Source organism: Ctenopharyngodon idella, chromosome 10 (genome assembly GCF_019924925.1).
Source record: "Ctenopharyngodon idella isolate HZGC_01 chromosome 10, HZGC01, whole genome shotgun sequence".
In the NCBI taxonomy this organism is placed as follows: Eukaryota; Metazoa; Chordata; class Actinopteri; order Cypriniformes; family Xenocyprididae; genus Ctenopharyngodon; species Ctenopharyngodon idella.
The window spans coordinates 16,273,768-16,296,386 of record NC_067229.1 but is presented as its reverse complement, the minus strand read 5'-3'; the positions used below and the strand labels follow the sequence as shown (position 1 = coordinate 16,296,386).

General features: G+C 37.4%; 2 long non-coding RNA genes across 4 annotated transcripts in view; one reads left to right on the top strand and one right to left on the bottom strand.

Moving 5' to 3' along the window:
* The window catches only part of LOC127520067 (uncharacterized), a 60,069-nt gene extending 38,580 nt beyond the window's left edge, over nucleotides 1-21,489 (bottom strand). Inside the window, exons 1-4 of one of the 3 annotated variants that reach the window (XR_007932033.1) lie at nucleotides 21,207-21,489; nucleotides 19,606-19,769; nucleotides 18,991-19,560; nucleotides 18,660-18,821 (exon numbers count right to left, since the gene is read on the bottom strand). This is a non-coding gene — a long non-coding RNA (uncharacterized LOC127520067). The remainder of the gene's footprint in view (nucleotides 1-18,659; nucleotides 18,822-18,990; nucleotides 19,561-19,605; nucleotides 19,770-21,206) is intronic. The other 2 variants (XR_007932032.1, XR_007932031.1) reach the window with 2 other exon arrangements.
* LOC127520069 (uncharacterized) lies at nucleotides 1,587-6,421 on the top strand. The gene is made up of 5 exons (XR_007932036.1): nucleotides 1,587-3,760; nucleotides 3,885-4,208; nucleotides 4,417-4,545; nucleotides 4,749-4,858; nucleotides 5,013-6,421. It is a non-coding gene; the product is annotated as an uncharacterized LOC127520069 (long non-coding RNA).
* Nucleotides 21,490-22,619: the final 1,130 nt, after the last annotated feature.

Below are 22,619 nucleotides of genomic sequence, written 5' to 3'. Positions count from 1 at the left end.
TAATGTGGCATGGTCAGAGTGAGGTGACAATGACACTCGCAAAGTTTGGTGTCAATATGTCAAAGCATTGCAGAGATACAGCCTCAAGAGTCATTTTGGCATCAAGCCTCAAATTCATAGCTGTGGTATACAAAAACGGTTTTGTCTATCAACACGAAATCCATAACTTTTTGCAGGAATGGTCTGAAGATGATACAATTCGATTTTGGTGAAAATTGGACCAACTGTCTAGGAATCGAATCATCTTGAGCCAAGGAATCAGAGAAAAAAATTTTGTTCCTAGCCCTTATGGTTCAAAAGTTATTAGCATAAATCTAAGTGCAGCTTTGGACAGCTGGTCGCGCTAGAGGGACTGAGTTAGAGACTCCAAATTTGCTATGGACACAGTTCAGACTAGCCTCTAACGGTGTGCCAAATTTCACAACTTTCCCGGAAGCGGTTCTATGGGCTGTCATAGACTCCCAGAGCAGTAGAAGAAGAAAAAGAAGAACACCAACAGATACAATAGGTGCTTCCGCACCTTCGGTGCTTGGCCCCTAAATATAGCTGCAAGCAGCAATTAAGGGGCCAAGCACAACAGAAGCAAATAAGGAAGCTAGCAGCAGACCAACAATGTCATAATGGGCTATGATAGCAACTGATACAAAGACACTGCATGTCAATTTTGAAGTCAATGAGACCAACAGTACACTAGTTAGAGCCAATTTTGTGTTTTGTTCAATTATAGCGCTGTCACACTGCATTCTTTGTATGTCCTCATAGTGCCCCCATACATAAGAATGTCAAATTTGGTGAAAATATCTCATTTTGTTTAGGAGTTATAGACATTTATATGTATGCACACATAAAAAATTACCCATACCTGAATTTGATGGGGTTTTTTGCCACTTACTATCAAAATTTTGACATTTGGCCATTAGAATATAGTCAACGACCTATGTTTTCAATTTTGGTTTCTAAGATATTCGAGAATGTTGTTTAAATGCCAAATTACAACGTTGCACTAACCATAATGCAAAACCTAGCATGTTTGGTATCGTTAGACTTGGTGACGATTCAGGAATCCAAGGAGATGACTCTCGTGAAAATAAGTCAACCACATCCAAAGTTATAAGCATGTAAATAACTTTTATGAAATTTCTCAGACTCCTTTAAGGCATACGTAAAATTCGTTCTCATGTTTTTTCGAAAACGTTTGACAAATCAACCTGAATTCCACAACTTTTTGTCGGCATGGTCTGAAGATGATCTGGTTCCATTTTCATGACAATCGGAACAACGGTCTAGGTGGACTTCGAAAAAGTAAGTTTTTCGGAAAATTCAAAATTGCGGGAAAATTTTCATGACAAAAAATGAGAACATAGGGTGCAATCGAATCATCTTGAGCCAAGGAATCGGAAAAAAGAATTTTGTTTCTAGCCCTTACATTTCAAAAGTTATTAGCATAAACGTGAGTGCAAATTTGGACAGTTGGTGGAGCTAGAGCGATTGAGATAGAGACTCCAAATTTGCTATGGTGACAGTTCAGACCGGCTTCTATCTGTGTGCCGAATCTCATAACTTTTACACAAGCTGTTCTATGGGCTGCCATAGTCTTCCAGAGTGGAAGAAGAAGAAGAAGATGAAGAAGAAGAACGGCAATGGATACAATAGGTGCCTATGCACCTTCGGTGCTTGGCCCCTAACAATGGGAACAGAACAGAAAATCACTTCAACATAAAAATCATTAAACACAAGACATGGGGAACACAGGCTGGGATCATTAGAGGCTTGATTTTGTCCAACGGGAATTGATTGAATTGATTGCCGTTTGCTTTTGCTGTAATCTTATGTGGATGACAGGATGTCCTGCCTATCAGGGTCATGGGCGCCCAAGGCAATGTTCTCCTGGGAAACCTTGGGTCCTGGCATTCATGTAGATGTTTGACACATATCACCCACCTAAAGATTGTTGCAGACCATATACATGGCAATGGTGTTCACTGATGGCAGCGGCCTCTTTCAGCAGGATAATGCACTCTGCCACACTGCAAAAATTGTTCAGGAATTGTTTAAGGAATGTGATGAAGAGTAAAGGCCCTGGCCTCCAAATTCCCCAGATCTCTTTTCAATTGAGCATCTGTGGGATGTGCTGGACCAACAAATCTGATCCAGGGAGGCCCTACATGAACCGAAAAAAGATTTCCACATCAAAGAAGGAGAAGCCGCAGAGCCACACCTACTATCGCCACAGACCAATGATAGTTTGAAGGTGTTTACCAGCCAGAACAAACTTTTCCTGAAACTCCCAAAATGAGCTTTATTTTGACCTGATTTTGTTCGAAATGACCAGTTTGAAATGACCAGCTTGAAGTATATTGGGGCCTTTACTCACATCTGACCTCAACGGACTGAAAAGAAGAAATTAACCAGAGAAGATTCCACATTAAAGAAGGCGGAGCCAGGATCCAGACAACACCCTCCAAACACACAACACAGCACATGAATGTATGGAACAAGACAAGACCAACCCAGATGACAGGAGCCTGACATTAGAACTGTACATGCAACACTATATGGGAATTACAGTGCAGAAATTGTACATAATCAACTGTAGGTATGTTACAAAACATTGGCAAGTTGTTAAAAAGAATGTTAAAATATTTTTATGATGTGAATAAGTGAGTGGACGATGTGGAGGTTGGACAATAGTTTTGAGAATTTCAACTGTGATCTGAGAAATTTACCAAAGCTACTTAAACGTGATAAAATATTAAACATGCTTAAAGAGTTAAGGCGGGTGTACACTGTGCGAGTTCGGACACTCGATAGGCTGTGATCTATTACGAGTTAGTTAACCTGATAATTGTGTCAAAGCAACTGGTACACGGACTGTGCTGCACAGCGAGCCGACGGCATCATATGCGCTTTCACGCTAAACACAGAGACTGGAAATTTCAATGTTGCTGCTATAGGTTCAGATAGAAAAGAAAGAAAGAAAGAAAATAAAAAGGCCAGTGTGCAAATGATGTGGAGAAATGCACAGAACAGCAAAAAGCACGCAGTTGCGTGGGGCCACTCCCAGAGATTTGCTTTAGGCCCCCAATAACGTAAACACCCCTGGCTTTTACATTCGACAAAAACAACTAGAGAGTGTATATGTGTGTATGTTTGTGTGTGTGTGTATCTGTCAGTGTTTGCATACACTGTAGGGTTGCAGTCACTGAGCTATAGTAATATTCATATATCTAGCATATATGATGTGGTTGTGTAAGATTTGGCAATAGGAGACAGTCTATACACTGGTCAAAATCGAGGCTCCACAATTTTTTTTTTTTTAATTAAAATTGGTTCGGGTCATAATTCCTCTCACACAATGTGAGCTGTGACCATATGAGCATCAATGATTTCCACACGATTTCTCCAGAGAAAAAAAAAAAAAAAGAAGGTATTTTGAAGAATATGGGTAACCAAACAGTTGATGGGCCCCACTGACTTGAATGATGACATAATTTTCATTTTTGGGTAAACTATCACTTTAACTTGATTAACAAAGTGGTGATGGTAATAGGGGCATTAGGTGTTAAAAAAGTGTGGTCAGAACGAATTTGACTTTTACTTCCTCTGCTTGATGTGGGAAGTTTTTTTTTTTTTTTTTTGGCTTCCTGTCTTTGCTTCAGAGCTGCAGTAGATTTGGGCAGAAGTTGTGTGGCGGGCAGAAGATTCATATTGAGGTGATTTAATCTTGGAAACAACATGAAGATCATTCAGCTTCAGCTTTGTGAGTTTATTATATGATATGGCTATATATACATGCTTTGTAAGATTATTAAAATTATAGGCTACGTTTTTATGTTATGCGTCACACGGGTTTATGTGGGTAATCTTATGTTTTTATCTTATAGATGTATTAATCTGTTGTCGAGCTGCAGCACCAGATCAACTAACTGATTTGGGATCAAATGTGACCATAAACTGTGATCTTGATGAAAATGAGGTTTATTGGATTTTACTGAAAACACCAGATCCTCCAACATTGATTCTACGATCATTCTCAACACCAAAGTCACCTTTTTACTATAATAATACATTCAGAAACAAATATTCAGTGCAGTTTAAACATTGTCTGGTTTTAATAAATGTGACAGCTGATGAATTAGGAGTTTATTACTGTATGAAAACAGGCACACCTCCAAAACTCAGCAACAGCACCAGACTGTACATCAATGGTGAGTTAATTTACTTTTTCAGTGATCAAGACATACTGATGATAACTGCTTACATACTTGCCATTAACTACATACATTTTTAGATATGAAAACATAATTATATTCATAAATAACATCATATGTTATCAATATTTGCAGTGCAATAACTCTTTAGCCATTGCACATTGCAACAGTAACAGTATTTAGACTATGGACACTTTCTTTACAGAATCAACTCAACTAACTGAGTGTCACAATCATACAGTGGTGGAGTTTATTGATCAGAATCAGACACAATGTCAGATTATTATCATCATATCTGGTCTGATGAACGGGCTGCTGGTCATTGTGCTGATCGGTGAGATATTTTCAGCCATCTGTTTAAATATTAATATAAGCTGAAGTTAATTAAATATGTAAAGATTTTTTATTTAGGCTTTTGACTATTTCATTATTATCGTGACATTTATGTGATATGTTGTGTATAAATATATATATATATATGAAAGAAAAATACAACCTTTTGTAAATACTGAATCTGAAACACTGTTCCAATTTTAGGACTATTAAAGGTTTATGTTTTTGGAATCAGAAGGTCTGCAGAACAATCACAGCTCAACACTGATCTACAGCAGACACAAGTTATAGAAGAGCATCAGGAGCAATTACAGGTAAAAAATTATGTGAAATCATAATTATAACTAAAATTAATTTCTGTTTTAATAATTGAGAATTCTTGCTGACCTATTATTCCAACAATAGCATTCTATATTTTAGTTCATTTTTGTTCAACTGCAGCTGAAATTGCTAATATTGATCTTTCAGTACGCCACGGTGGACTTTTCCAAGCTGCGTAGAAATATTCGCTCCAGCCAAATCAACAGCACCTATGCTGCACTAAAGCTGCCAAAGTCATGAACACATGAGTATGACTGATATTATACTTATTTTGTTCACTTTTCTTTGATGTTCAACTCTGAAACTTCTAAAAAAAAAAAAAAAAAAAACGATCAGAGTCTTTGGGAAAGTTCAGAAAAATTACTGCGCAAAAAGTAAAAATAAATATACAAATAAGTTAAAATTGACTAAATTTCATATTTCATTCATTCTGCTTTCTAAAGGCATTAATCACAATTATTTTATTGAATTGACTGCTATAGATTTATATTTTCTTTTATTTTCTTCAGGTTTATACATCTAAAAGTACTCTGATAATGTGTAGAAAATATTACCTGGAAAATATTTACTTTTTATTAAGTGGACACTTATTTTTTCATTGTATGAATATTGTATGAATGTTTTATACATGAAAATATGCAGAGTACCTGCCTTTGTATTTATTGGGTCCCGCAAGTGAATCGTATTTGAGGGTCGATGGCATCAAAACATTTGAAAACCCCTGCTGCAGATGAAGTGTGTTTAAGAACTTTTTTATGTTTGCTAGTTGGTCTATTTATTTTTGTTAGTTGGAAGACTTCTTTTGTTTTAGAATAGCTGCCTTAATCTATATCTGCTGAAACTTTTGTGAGTGGTTGTCACAGTGGATAAATCTTTCTTTTTATATACCATACATTGATCTTAGAATGGAGAGTGTGCACATTATTCATTATTTTTCTGAAGCCTGAAGTTTTCCATACTGTTAGACGAAGAAGAGTTTAATTTTTATAGAATATAAAGTAAACAGAATCAGTTAAATTATGATGATCAAAAAGTCTGTGATTGTAAGTCAACAAACTGAAGTGTTGTGGTTTATCAACCTACTTTTGTCTAACGCTGCACTCAGGGTTTTTGTTGTTGTTTTTGCATTTGTTTACCTTGTGTTTTCACAAAGTGAAAGTGTGAAGAGTGAGTCTGTTTGGGTTTTTAAAATGTATTTTATGCTGAGAAAACATCTGTTAGTGTATTTTGGTCAAATGAAAAAATGTTCTAGCAAATGAATGTCAGAAATATTTTCTAGATGGAAAAACATTATCCTTTTACTTTAAATGTACTTATTTTATACATATTATAAAGTGATATGACTGCCTTTAATACATTTGGTTCTACATCCATTTCACAATATATAAATAGTATATAATTAATATAAAATAATATTTTAAACACATGTGACAACTTGTCCCGACCTTACATTTATGAAAAATACCCTTATTCTGAGAACACAGTTCAAACGTTCAGTTAAAATCTACCTTTATTATGAAGTTGCTTCATTATGAATAAATAAATTTTTGTCTGTGTGTATGTTTTTGTGTGTGTTTGAGTAGGTCACTTTTAATAATATATGAGAAATTTGTTTAGCTGTCTAGCTATTACTACAGTCCCTCTAGTGATAATATTATACTTCCTCATGTAAACAGTCAATTAGGAGATTATGACTGTTTGAACACAGACACACATTAAGCACTATTGCCAGATTCACTGTAAGTGAATAATAATTAAACTAAAAAAGCAAGAAAAAAAATATAAAGTGGTCCTTTCGAAATGGACTGGCATAACTCATACCTCATATTAGGGTTTTTTTTTTTTTTTTTTGTACTATTACTTGTCATGTGTATTATGCAATTTTTTAAGTAAGAAAAAAAATTACACTGTACTGTTATTTTCAGTTGAAGTGCTAAACCAAAACCAGAAACATGTTCCACTGGCTTTGGCACTTGACAACCAATGAATCTCACCTTTGTTTAGAGTGGAGGTTTAACTGTGAAACAAGTGCAGTGTTTTTCCAATGCCTTTATGTTTATGTAGCTCAGTTCTCACAGTTGTCTAAACCTCAAATGGAAACAGCAGCATTGCAGCATTGCAGCATTGCATGCATGTAAAGCATGTTTACAGCACGTATACTGAAATTTATTTTGCTGTGAATGTCCAACAAACTGACACTGAAATCTCAAAGCGATTTCATATGACATATGAATCTAGAGATATTCTCAAAGGCTTCAACCAATTAAATAAATGCTTACACAAATGTCCTACTAGAACTATATATATATATATATATGTGTGTGTGTGTGTGTGTGTGTGTTTGTATGTATATATCAGGGATTATATATATATATATATGACATCAATGAGAGAGTGATTCAAGAGCAGCCAGTTGGTTCATTCTGTGCAGCTTCACCACAGCTATTTCACAATTGGCCAGATTCACCGCATGACAACAATCACATGTGTTTTGTGTTTATTCTCACACTTTCAGTTCCACTAATGCTCACAAATTGTCTCCGGTTACTGAACGTAACCTCGGTTCTCTGAGAAGGGAACAAGACGTTGCGTACAGCTGGTGCTGATGCATTAGGGAAACACCTTTCTCCTCATTAGAATATTGAAGCCTGATTCGCTTAACGCCATTGCATTGGCCAATGGCGCTCAAGTGTGCAAAAATAACTGGGCCTGGCGCCCTTTATAATGCGCTGCAGAGCGGCATTCTATATATAACCACTTGAGAAATACATAAACTTATCCAATTTTGCTCTCTCATGATTTTATGGGGTTTGGCCTTTGTATTAATTCTCTCTTTTGAACTCTTTTGCATTAATGTTTCAGAGTTGCATACTATGGCTAACTAAAATCACATGGGTAGCATGTTTGGTCTCTATGGATTCCAATCTTTGTTCTTGATTTGTTAATTAACATTACATTTTGCTAACTCTGTGACACATTAGTATTATAAGAATCTAGAAGGTTCTTCTCTCAAACACCCAATCCAATGTCTTATGCTATATCCTGCTAGAGTACAAAAAGTCATAAAAAGTTCCCTCCAAAGGAACAACTCCTTATTGGCTCTGTCATCTCCAGAGGGTGTGACATCCATCACTTTTCATAAGATCACAGTAGTTCCTTTACTGAGAAAACTCTGATGTGAAGATAATGCTGAGCTAGAAGCTTCTAAGGAACCCCAAGCTTGTGCCAGGCTGCGGCCTAGTCTTTCCATTCACCAAAGATCCTATAACTCCAACTGGTTCTCTCTCATTAAGACAACATCAGCAAAGATCAACGGGAGCCTCCACAAATTGTATCAGGACAGTTTAATTCACATGGGTGAGACATGCAAGTATCAAACTTAGTCTCATTATTTGATACATTAAGTATCATTACCCCTTTTAAAGAAGGGCGTGTTAGAACTAAACTGATGGTTTTGATGCTGAATTTCAAACAATGCTATAATGCTATAAGCAGAGGCGCTGTCATACAGTGACATAAGAGCCTACTGGACCTGGTGGAACCCCACACCATGAACAAGGGGCGGAGTGAGAAGGTGTTCACTGCAGAGCAAATGGGTGGAGCTTATGTTAGCTCCCCCTCGCTAGACGTCCAGCGAGGAGGAGTGAATGTACAACCACACCCTAATCCTACCCTAATCCTACCCACACCTCCCCCCCATACGACGTCCAGAGGAGTGGAGAGCTCTATCCCTCCACCCCACTGGATGTCCAGAGAGGCGGAGCTGGCCATCATAGACTCTGCAGTGATTACCACCAATTTCCAATGTCCGCAGCACAGCTATCAGCACACAGTAGCTCTAAGACACTTATGCAAAAGCAATAGATAACATAAGAAAGGCTCACCTCATCTAGATTTCCTGTACTGAAAGGACTTAAGAGGTTAGCGAAGAGACATCTAAATTAAACTGTAGAATTTGGCAAAAGTGTTTTGTAAAGCCTCTCCTGCTGCTGAATAAATATCCCCAATAGGTACACCCCTCGCCCATTCCCAAGAAGAAGCCATACCCCTTGTGGAGTGGGCTTGCATGCCTATGGGGCAAGTTGCATTTTGTGAATCATAAGCCAGGGTTATCGCATCTACAACCCAGTAGGATAGCTTCTGTTTTGACACTGGTAGACCTTTAGTGTGACTGCCGTAACACACAAAAATGTTTTCAGAGAGTCCAAATTGCTTGGAGAGAGTGGTTCAGACAGCCAGGGACATGAATGACACGAACTGACAAGAGATGGTGATCCATCCATATCAGCAGGCTCGTCGCAAGCGAGAACGAATACCTCCCTGGCGATTTATGTACTCTACCACTGACATGTTGTCTGTGCGAATGAGAACATGTTTGTGATGGACTTGAGCGTAAAAAGATGTTTTCTACCAAGAGCTTGATTGGGGGCTCCCTTCTGCCTGCAACCTTCAGGTCCTCCCTTTACATTCTTAATCAGCAGTTAAGAGTTCCCTGTAAACTAATTTTGTCCTCCTACCCAAAATCTTCTGTCATAAGCATTGTATATTGAGTGACAACAAAAGCAGAAAAGTCAAATTTCAATATATTGCATAATACACAATCCACACATTAAAATTAACAATATGATAGTTGCAATAGGACACAAGTTACCCATGCAAACCATCCAAAGATACTGAAAGATCCCCAAATAAGCATGTACTGAGATTTTGTTTAAAATACATGTAAAACACATGCAAACGAAAATGTGAATCGGATTGCTAAATTTAGTTTTCATATAAACAGAACTTTCAGAATCTGAAATCGGATTGGATTCATTAGGATGAATTAAAATTATTCATGTAAACATACCTACTGCATACCTATGAATGGTGAATTTTTGAATTTGATTTTTTTTTTTTTTTTTAATTAGGCACTTTTACTAGTTAATTTGTATTAGTGTTACTTGCTTTAACAAAATGTCATCCAGTTTTGCTTATTTTTCAAAATCATTCTACTATAAAGAGAAATAATAAAACCTAATAAAAACAAGACTCTATTTTAGGTGATACTGCACTGTTCAAAAATTCAGCTGGGTTTCTTGATGCTGTATGGGCTGATCATAAACGGTTATATGTGTATTCCGCACAAAATTTGAAATACACAATTTTATAGGCACATCTGAGGTGAGAAACTCTTTATGGTCATCACTTTAGGCTTTGCTTTGCCTTGCCTAGGCCTTTCCACATCATGAATATGGTGGAGATGTGTGTGTGTGCAACATCTGAGACAAAATCTAAAAAGACGAAGAAAAAAAATCAGAAATCATGAGATTAATAATTTCTTGTTGAAATTTAAATATGTTCATGATGTTACAAATGTTTATAAGATTTTTATTTTACAAAGTAAAAAATTGGTCTTTATGTATGAATATTGACTTCAGATGCATTACAAGAGGATTAAGACAGAGGTCTTGCTTATTGTCACCTCTCATCAGCTTCGTAAAGCTGGTTCACTATTTTTAAACGTAGATGGCTCTGTTTTGGAATCACAAACCAAATTAAAAAATCTAGGAGTAATATTTGATTCAAGTTTGTCTTTTGACTCTTATGTTCAGTACGCTGTAAAGAACTCCTTTTTTCATCTCAGAAATATTGCTAGACTCCACTCCATGTTATCGCACTCTGTGACTGAAAGGCTTATTAATACTTTTGTGTTTTCCCGCATTGACTATTGCAACGCACTTCTGGCTGGGGTTCCTAAATGCACACTGAACAAACTGCAATGTGTGCAAAATTCAGCTGCTAGGATCCTGACCGGAGTCAGGAGAAATGAGCATATTACACCAATTCTCAAGTCCTTGCACTGGCTTCCGGTCAGGTTCCGAGTTGATTTTAAAGTCCTCATGCTCACATATAAGGCACTGCATGGTCTGGCCCCCCAGTATCTGTCTGCACTTTTAACCTTATACACACCCAAGCGTCACTTACGCTCCTCACAAGCTGGTCTATTGGCAGTCCCACAGACACGGCTGCGTTCTGTAGGGGATAGGGCCTTCTCATCCTACGCTCCCTCCTCACATCAGAGATGCACAGAATTTAAGTATTTTTAAATCGTATTTAAAAACTAATTTTTTAGGGTAGCTTTTTCTTGATTGTCTTGATTTTTATCTTTTGTATGTATATATATATATATATATATATATATATATATATAACTTGTTTTGCTTTGTGTGTGTTGTATTCTCATTTGCTTGTTTTATGTAAAGCGCCTTGAGAAGCTACTTTAAAGGCACTATATAAAAATAAAGTTATTATTATTATTATCATATCTGAGGGTCTGTAGCTTTGGTGTCCAAATATATTTTAGGGTCACTGTATACAGTATTTCAAAGATTTGGTTCAGGTCTCTATCCAGTAGAGGGTGCCACACAACAGTGAGACATTCAGAAAGAGGCTCCTAGTAGAAGTAGAAAGGTTTGTAATGATAATGACAGTAAATGACAAAATTCACTGTATTTCTACAATATCTTTTTCTAGTTTACAGCACAAACCTCACTATATTTTGTTTATGCTTAAAATTAACAATTTGATTTAAAGGGGACCTATTATGCAAAATTCACTTTTGCATGGTGTTTGGATATAAATGTGTGTTGGCAGTGTGTGAACACAACCACCCTATAGTGATAAAAATCCACCCACTCCTTTTTTTTATATCCCCATAAATCATAAGCAGTGTCTCAGAACAAGCTGTTTGCAGGTTCCTGGCAGTGTAACGTCACATTAGCCACAGGCCTGGCCCGCAAATGTTGACAGACACTGCCATTTTAACATAGAACCGCCCTGAGCGAGTTCACAGCGAGTTGTACACAGTCCGCCATTGCTGCACTGACGAGAATGTCTCCAAAAGCGCTTTAGGAGTTCTGAAGCTGGATGGATTAATCCACATAGCCCTTAGAAAAACAAGCTTATTCAAGTGTGCTATTAGCATACTTCTTTTAATCTAAAAATAAGAAAGTATACTTACAGTCTACTTTTTATATACTTCTCAGAAATATACTTTATGCCCTTAAGTATACATGACTTATACTGGCAGAAAAGTCTAAGTATATTTGACCTATACTTGGACTCAGTCTTTTGATCAAGATATACTTAAAAGTATATTTATAAAAGTATAGTATAAAAGTACATTGTTTTTAAAATATTGATTTATAAAGAAAACAGATATATTCCTAATTCTGAGTATCTGAATTTTTGTGTAGGCTAGTCTACTCGTAGTGTACATACTGTAGGAATTTACTTCAAATCTACTTCATCCTTCGTCACCATTGACTGAATTTTCAGGCTATACAGTAGGGGGCGCTGTTACGCATCTTCTGAAAGAGTACAGAATCTCTGGTTCAAAATGCAGGAGAAGACGAAGCTGAAACAAGCGACAGAAGATTACTCACGCAAATGTAAAGTAAAGCGATCATCAAACATTAAACAGCATATATATATATAACAAAAAATGCCTTAACGTTACTAAATGAGGACTATGAAGATTTGGGGTGTTTATGGGCTCGATCTACTCCATCTGTGCTTTAATCATCGTTCTGAATCCCATCCGGACATAGTCTTTGACAAAAATGCAATTTTCTCAGCTTTTTGTTTAAAATGTTTCCTTTTTTGTTTTGTTTTTTTCTTTTCTTTTTTTTTTAAATGAAACTTACCCACATTTAAGTGTTGATAAAAAAGGATTCATGAAGCTAGAATAAAGGAACATAGTAGTATGCAAAAATAATATATAAAAAGTAAACTATAAGTGTGATGTTATGTTCACTTAAAGAAAGCTTACAAGTATACTTGCACAAAACTAGTAGTTTACTGAGAGTATATTTCAAAGTGTACTTTCATATACTAAAAATTTACTACTAGTATTAAAATAGTAAACTACTTGTATACTTACAAGTTCACCTGTATTACAGATGCAGTACAAATGAGAAATGTAGCTGTGAACTAATTGTGTACTTAAAGTTTACTACTGTTACACTTATAGTACACATAAATGTATACTTCAATTGGGCCAATTTAGTCCCAAGCGGTATTAAAATAGTACACTTACAAGTTTACTACTAGTACACTGATACTAGTATACTTACTACATAAAGTATACTTAAAGAATATACTTGAACATTACTTAAGTATACTTGATAGAATGAACTTGAAGTATACTTCTTTTTCGTAAGGGAGCTCTCTCCATTTACGCCCTAAATCTGAGCCGCTGAAGACGAGGTGGATTAGTTTTGTTTTAGAAGAAAATGCGCCCTCAATCCTACCGAAATTTGTTTATGTCTGCGCGAATCATTTCACACCGGACTTTGTGAATGAATGTCAAAATAAAGGGACAATACAAAACAGAGGTTGTGCTAAAAAGTTGTTACTCAAGGATGGATCAGTACAAACTGTTCGTGATCCAGTTTACGCTGCGTTCACACGGGGCGTCGGCGTTAACGCTTCTCATTTACTTTGAATGGGTGACATCATGCATTGCCGAACTGAATTGTGGGTTCCGTTGCATCGCTTCACTTGCGTTGTTTGCAGCAGAAGTTGAAGATTTCTCAACTTTTCAAGCTCCAACGCAGATCGCCTTATGCAAACACTCTAGAGCAGTCGCTAGCCAATTGAGTTCATGCAACACCGGAAAGTAATGTTTTATTACAGTTCATCGGAGTTCATTTACAGATAAAAAGTTTACCAGTTTATTAAGCACCACCCGAAAAGGCATAAGGTCTTTATATATTTGATTACTGTTAGTTGTAACGAGAGTTTCTGTGTACTTCGCTGTGTTTGTTGATGATAATGCAAGGGAGAGAAAGAGAGTTGATGGATAATATTTTAATGCACACTTGCACTGTGTTTTATTAAGCTCTTACAGAGATTTTCTAGAGTGAAAACGGATGCTTCATATTTTGTGTGAAGTACAATAAACGTCATAAAACTCATCGGTAAAGTTTTGGCCATCATTCGGACGGGGTCCGGTACAACAGGCTTGTACTAATATAGTGGATAAAAACAAGAAGACAATATAAGTTATAACCATAATTAAACTAAACTATACCTGTTCCATCTCCATGCAGGAATATATTCGCAGTTTCTGACAATATAGTGCGTCCTGACAAACTCCTGACACCGGAGAATGAGCACTTGAAGCTCCGCCCTCTTAGGCCGAGCGCAGCAGCTCATTTGCATTTAAAGGGCACACTAAAATGGCACGTTTTTGCTCACCCCCCAAAAAGTGGCAATTTTAACATGCTGTAAATAAATATCTGTGAGGTATTTTGAGCTAAAACTTCACATACACACTCTAGGGATATACAAGGTGACAAAGAGCATATTTGCAACTTTCCCTGAGGAATATGTTCATAGAGATGAATGTGATTTTACTAGACAGGACAGGTTTCCTCTATCAACATCCTTGTTGGTCCAGCAGCAACATCCCTATAACTACCAATCAGATTTCAAGGTTGGGTTTAGGGCTAATGTTAGGATAGGATTGGGTTAGAGTTATGCACTTGTACAGCATTGCTTGTAATGTGTCATTTCACTCTGATTTTAGGGGTTTGATGTACAAGTAGGGTTCAGATTAACTGAAATGTTTTTGACTGAAATGTTGTTCCAGGGCCTACAAAGATGTTGATCCAGTTTTGAGCACATATTACATACATTTCACTTGAAACTGACCTTGCAACAGAAGGGGCCCGAGCTTGCATTCGAAAAAGAGCCCCGCACACATCATGGTCAGAAAATTAATGGGAGTCTAGGGTGAAAATATCACCAGAATTATTGAAAATGCCATGCAAGTGTTCTTGCACACGTTTCTAACATATGATATTATGATATAGTTAAGCAATATCACACAAGCAAAGGTGGTGGGTTTTTTATTTTTTTTTTTAATGTCAACACAATTGCAAATGTGATATTGACTTAAAAGACTTTTAACATACAAAAAGATATTTTAGACTAAAATTCATAATAAAATTGCCTTTTGAGTCATTGAACCATTACTTTGCTCTCAAGGCTTGGTCATTACACTTTCAAACGTACTATTGAGGGACTGAGAATAACAAAGATTTATTTTGTTTTCATTCATGATTCTGTAACAATAGTTACGGTTAAAGAACCATTATTATTATTATGTGAAAGCTCAATGGTAAATTGTATTTATAAATAGTCCAATGAAATATGAGTTAAAATCAATAAATATAAACAGTAATAAAGTAATTGCATACAGTGGTTACCACTTTTCTCCAGCTCTTTATTTGAAATGGGCCTCGGAACTGCGCGCGCGCACACACACACACACACACTATTAAATAATAATAATTACATTTAAGAAGTTTAATTTGGTTAATCGCAGACACCACGAGGGAAATAACTAACCATAAAACGAGGGCTTTAGGACCAAGCAAAAGTCCCTGCCAGCTATTAACATGAACAGAAAATAATAATATATGCCTATTGATTTAGGAAGGCCTACATTATTTGCTCTCACTAGTTCACGGGCAGTCGCATGGGATTTTTTTATGATAGTTGTGCATCTTTTTTAAAGCTCAAAGAAGGCTACCTTTAATGCCATTACTAGATGATTGTGCACAGGGCATTTTCTTATTTCATTCCAAACAAATGTCACCATTTGTTTGTCACCATTATGTTTAGTGTGTTTTAGTGCCTGCCTAGTGGAATATTGTTATTAAACTTTGTGTTTTGGGACTTAATTCGTTTACTTTGTCTGTATTCCTGCAAACAACTGTGACAGCTGCATCATTATCCTGTATAAAACTCATCTCTAAATATGTTCCAATTTGGCAGTAAATGTTTTTGAAGTAAAGCATCTTCACACATCTTACCCTACTGATAAAACCTTAAATACACTGTAAGACTAGCCTACTATCATCTAAAGCTAACTGCACATGCACCGGGACACAAAAGACTGTAATACAAAATGCTAATGGTAACAAATAAATCAAAATAATAGTTACAGCACATAAACCTTATAATCATTAATGAACCAATTCATGTTTAATGTAATGTAATGTAATGATGGTTAAAAGGTTTCTCTTTTAAAGTTTAAATAAAGCATTTGACAACCAAAACACAGCAGGCCAAACACAAATATCAGCACAACTCAGACTGTTACTGCTAAGAAGTATGACATATTTGTACAAATAGCGTTTCATTCAGAATTCATCCAACTTACCTGATCATCATAATCACAGCAACTACTAAGAAAGTGTCAACATCGACAAACCCATGGCATAGAAATATTTCTAGAATTAATGTGAAATGCTACTTTTTTTAATATATAGTATCGAAGACTCTTTCGTTTCCATATGCCATGCATTCTATGTATGACATCAGACACAAGTGACGTCAGTAATCACATGAATATTTTTTTTTTTACCAAATTTACTTCAGTATATTCAAGACTCTTGATCTTCTACTGAATTTTCACTTTTATTAATATTGAACATGTTTTTAACCCCCTGCCACTGAGAGTGAGTTTTTGGCATGCACTGGTGACTCTTTTTTTGATTTAGGAGAGGTTAACCTTCTACCTGTTTTACTACCGTCCGAATCTACCTGGTGTATGTCTAGTTCTCTGGCCCCTCCCAGCCTCCCTCTCCCACCACCTCTCCAAAATCATGTTGAGACTCGCTCATCTTCTGAAGGATTTTGTTGCACTCTCCAAACCTCTCTTCTGTCCCAAGCCACGCCTGTCACCCAGTCATCGCTGTCTCCCATCAGCCCTTCAGTTTCTCCATCTCCTCTCAGTGGTGGGGATCCACCTCGGGACTGCTGGGAGCCACCTCCTCCTGGGCGTGAGGAGCCTGGGGTTCTGCCTCCAGCCTCAGAGCTCTCCACTCCCCCTCGACCCGTCGACCTGGCTCCTACACCTACGCTCCTTCCACCCTCGTCGTCAGCAGGTACCATCGGGCATTCGGCCTCACTGGGTTCCCTCGGCTCCGCCTGGATCGGACATCGCCACGTCTCTGCTGCGGACTTACAGGCCATTCGCTGCTCTCTGGCCCTCCAGCCCTTCTGCTACGGCTAGCTCTGCCCTCCCTCAGGCTCCACCTCTGCCCTCGGTTGCTCCAGCTCCACCTCTACCCTCTGGATCCCTGCTTCCACCTCGGGGGGTCGTCGCTACGGCTCAGTCGTGGTCGCCCAGGCCATCGGGGTCCCTTCGAGTCTTCGGCGCTCCAGCTGCATGGTGGGCTCCAACTCTGATGTCATCGTTGCTTTTGGTCGTCCCCATGGTGGCGTCTATGACTACATCACCATGGCTCCTCCCGCCTGCGACGCCGCCATGGGGCGCAGTCTTGGCTGTGGCCTGGATGGGTATACTTCTTCCTCTGTTCAAGGCACCTCCCTGGTCTTCACCACCATCTGCACCTCCCTGGATTTCTCCATCACCTGCACCACCCTGGAATCTTGTACTTCGCCTCCTCCCGGTTAGCCGTCCGCCTCCTGAGCCGCCTCCTACACCATCTTCAGCATCCCATCTTCATCTTCCCCTCTCCACGGCGCAAGGACGCGCCTTTCCGGGAGGGGGCGATATGTTACATGTGCACTCTGTTTTGGACTTGTGTTGTGCCATTTCCCGCCACTAGTTTGTTCCCTGAGTTACTGATCACCTCATTATCACCACCAGCTGTGTTCCATCACCCACCTTGTTATCCTGTGTATATAAGCCCTGTGTTTTCAGTCCAGTGTTGTCCGGTATCGTTTGTGTCTAGTGTGGTTGTCTCTCCTGTGAACCTGCCTGTGGATTTATTAAAAGACTGTTTTCCTTGATCTCCTTCGTCATGCGTATACTTACAACCAGCTAATGTAACATCTGTGGTGAAAATCAAGTTTTTAATGTTGTTTATATGTCTATGTAGTGTTTTTAATATGCTTTAAGACAAACCATGTGCAAATTCATAAGTCAGCACCATTGCTGAGTATTTTATGTTTGAAACTGCAGTAAACCAAAGACAGTCTAAAACCCGCGGTTTAAAATCGTGGGTGTTTGTGACGTCACAGACTATCTTGTAACCAATCACAACAATGTGCTGGCAGGCTTTAGCATATCATTAACTATGACTGCTCTGAAGCAGGAAAGTCTCAAGAGAAGCCAGACTATGCCGGTATATTTTCTGTTGATATGAAAAATTGTGTAGATATAGCAATATACCGAGTCTATTACTATGTTATGATGAACTGTATGCCTTTCTCCACTGATGTTCTGAGTTGTTCAAAGCCTTTGTAAGGATAGGCTACTGATTGTTAGAAGGCAGCTGTAAGACTCTGAGATGAAGAACAGGAACATGGTTTATGTAACATTAGCAACACATTATTAGCTGTTTGATAACGTAGTCAAGCAAAAAGCTAATCATACTAATTCATATTAATTAATGAAAGAACCGTCGCAAGGGCTGTGCCAAGTGTGCGTGCGATTTTTTTTTTTTTTTTTTAAATATGTCATTTTGGTGATCAAAGATGAGTCTTAAGGGATAAAATAATTGACTACAGGGGGACTTTAACATTAGTTAATGCACTGTGAACTAACAATGAACAACTGTATTTTCATTAACTAACTTTAACAAAGATTAGTAAATACAGTAACAAATGTATTGCTCATTGTTAGTTCATGTTAGTTAATACATTAACTAATGTTTAACTAATGAACCTTATTGTAAAGTGTTACCGGTATAATTATGCCTGATGTAATGTTTGATCCAATAAGTGAAATGAACAGCTGTAAATTGAATGAATAAATGTACTCAGACTTACATGAGTATGAGATTGAAGCTTCCTATCTTAAACTCTTCTGGGAAAACATTGTTTTCTGGATCCTGATCCTCAAGTGAAACATTTCTCTGAAGAATGATGGCTGATCCTGCTGTCACTGAGTCTTTAATACAAATGTCATGTCTTGACTGTAGTTCATTATCACTGAAACAGAAGGACAAGAAAGCTGAATTTCCAGCAACAACCTCATTCATGACCTACAGAGAACAATTAAAGAGTGATAGAGGACTGAAAACAACAGGGAAATACAACCTGGCTTTTTAAAATGTTTTTCAAAAATTAATTAACAAAGAGATTTTCAACAAGAAATTACCGGTTTTCTTTTTCTTATCTGGGCTCAATCCAGAATGATCTGCTTCATAGTTCCTCTCTCTTGTTTTCATCCTGACAGACTGTTCAGACTGTTGTGCTGAGAGACTCAAGGGTGATATTCTCTGATGGGAGGAGAAACTCATGAGAGATTCAGAGAGGATTGTTCTTAGACTAGATGAGCAGGTGAGTGGGCAAGTATGTTGTGTTCCGTATGCATCATGACTTGGTTTTGTCACCCGTAACATCCTCATTCTGACTGTCACGATCACCGTCTGTTCCTGTCAGTTCCTGGACTCCATTTCCCATTATCCTCCCTGCCAATCACATGCACACTCCACAATAATCACCTGAATATTGACTGCTCCCATTCGGACTACGTTTCCCATAGGCCCTCATTCCTGGGACTGATTACGCACACACCTGCACCTCATCACACCCACACTATTTAAGCCACACACACACACACTCACCGCGAAGTCTTGATTTGCCCCGGTGATCATTACTGAGCGTTTTCTTGTGGACTGTTTCCTTGTTACCGTTGGATTGTTTATTCTCTGTGATTCCTTGCTGCCTGCCCTGATCGCTGCCTGTGTATTGGATTGTGTTTGCTTGCCACCTGCCCTGACCTCTGCCTGTGACTCGACATCGTTTGTCTGCCGCCTGCCTCGACCATTGCCTGTCCCTGTTTATGTCTTTGCCTTTGCCCCTGTCTGCCTTGGTGATTATTCTAAATAAAGCTGCAAATGGATCCCCGCTCTGCCGACCCTTCATTACACTGACCTACAGAGAAACTGAATATGAGAAAGAAAGCAAAAGTCCCAAACTCACAGCCTTTTCAAACGTTGCTTGTTTACAGGCATACAGGCATGTTGGCTGTGTACGTTGCTTGTTTTTATTTAATTGAAGTTTTTGAATTTATTGGCACACATACATTTTTGTTGTTTTATATATTTATACGGTAACGCTTTAGATTACAGCCCGGAAAGTAATGCGTAATTACAATGAATTTACAGCTTAACTTTCGATAATTATAGTGTACCTATAAAGTATACTTTATAGGTACACTATAATTATCAAAAGTTAAGCTGTAAATTTCTTAAGATTCATATTTCTTATTTAAATTTCATAAGATTCATCAGTGGCAAGAAAGAAAAAGAAGAAGAGGAACAAGAGAAAGAGGAAGCCAAGCAAGAGAAACAAATAAGAAGTGTTGTAACTTTAAATTTGTTTTGAAATAAGTTGTTTTAGAGTGTAACAAGCACCACTTTAATTTACAGCCCGCAATATCATACTTACCCTGTAACTACATGAAACAAAAGTATATTTCCCCATGTATTAAAAAAAGATTGTAATAGTTCTTTCTACTTGCCTTGAAACAACTTAATCAGTGCACTTTCTCGCTAAATTGCTCCCAAACGTAAGATTGTTGTCTATCATAATAGTATAAGTACCTCTTAGTTCTAAAATACTTACAGTATGAATAATTTGTTATTTTCCTGGTTGTTACTCCTTTATTTCCAAGACTTTACATATTGTTCCCCTATACTTACACGTAGCCTACTTACTCTAGGTACACTATAATTATTGAAAGTTACGCTGTAAATTCGTTGTAATTACACAGTACTTTCTGGGCTGTAATCTAAAGCGTTACCATTTATACTTTTACATTGTTATAAGTTAGATTAATAGATTCAAGATTCAAATGGCTTTATTGGCATGATTAATAAAGCATTATAGCATTCTGTTGTGTGTTCTTGTAGTATATGGACAAAATGCCTTTGATGCCTATTGTCATCATACTGATTCTGAAAAACACAGAAGCATTCAGTTTGATTTTTCTGATGTGTTTTATTTACTATTAAGGAGTGGTGCTTGATATGGAAACTCTGAGCACCAGGATGTTTGCCATATACACACATGAGAAGGGCTCCATGTGTTTATGATGTTCTGGTGCTGAGAAATAGGCTAGGGCCCTTAGTGGCCATTAAAGACCTCATGGGCCCTCAAAGAGCCCCAGTGCACTGCCTCAAAACCCACATACTGGTTTGGCTTTCTTACACAGTTGTACAATCCTGAAATTTTAAATTCTTGCAAGTTTGGTTTGTTTTCTGACCATTGCAATTGTTAATTTTCCACATATAATTAAAAAAATACTACAAAAGAAAAGTTAAAGGGATAGTTCACACCAAAATGAAAGTTCTCTCATCATTTACTCACCCTCATGTCATCCCCAATGTTTCTTTCTTCAGATAAACACAAACTAAGATTTTTAGGTAAAATAATGCATCTCTGTGAGTCCATATAATGCGAAAGGCTGTCATTCAGTTGAAACTTCATAAAACCACACACATCAGTCGTGAAGGTAATCCATATGACCCCAGTGGATGAATCTGTGTCATCTGAAGCGAAACGATGGGTGTGTGTAAGAAAATCGCTTCCAGCCAACTGTCCTAGATGTGTTCACAAGTTTAGTAATCGTAATTACGTAAGTGTGATGTGAAGTCTGCGCTATAACTAATGCAAAATCTTGGAGGACCGTCACTTCTCTCACAAGCTCTCACAACACACTTATGCATCACAATGTCCACCATGTGTGATCGCTCATATGTTGGTAGACTGGAAGCATTGATTTATAGTTAAAAAAAGTTAAAATTATTAGTATTTTCCTGCACACTCCTATTATTTTGCTTCAGAAGACATTGGATCCTGTTTCTCTAGTACTTGAATTTAGGGAATTATATCACGCATAATCTTGCTGCCATAGTTTGACTTTATTTCTATCTAAAGCCTACAAAAGTTCATATTGAGAATAAACAGGTATTAAAGTCACCATTATGGTGATTAGTGTCTTCAGTAGTTGGGCTTTTGACACTCGACTTCTCTTAAATAAATTATTTTTCATCAATTGCAATAGTGTTACTGAAGACATTGTATGTTGTTACATAAGATATTAAAGGATAAAAAAAAAAAATAAGTGTTTTAAAAACATTTTTCTTGATTTTACGAATGTTAAGGGAATAGTGCATTTTATCATTCTTCAGACATTATGGGATTGAGAACGTTACTTTTGAATGTTCTCTGAACATTCGGAAACGAGTAAGAAAAAAGGTTAGATGAACATCCAACTTAAATGTTTCAACAACAACAAAAAAATGCTCTATGAAGAATGTATAAATGATGTTGTGCTAACATTTTGAGAACATTATTAAAGTTAAAGTTACTTTAACTACAAATCTTTTATTAATGTTACTGGAAGAACATTTGTTCATAACTTTGAGAGAACCTTGCCAGAATGTTAGCCAAAGTTCTGAGAATGTTAGCTGGGTTGTTGCTTGTTCCCTCTTTCTTTCTCACAGCTAATTTAATGTGTCCAGTGTGTGTGACAAATTGTTTGTTGTGTTTTGACCTGCTTTAGCTCAGAAACCCTCTGTCATTTTCTGTCGGAGTTTCATTCGCCTGTGAATCTGTGTTTATCTAAACCAACACAACATAATCCTGCTCGTGTGTCAGTATACAAAAAAGAAAACATGAAAGTCACATGAGCAGAGAGGCACGTCTTCCCTCACACTGTCTGCTTAACTGTCTGTCTCTCTGTGATTGCTGTATCTGAACATCTCTTAACTTTCTGTT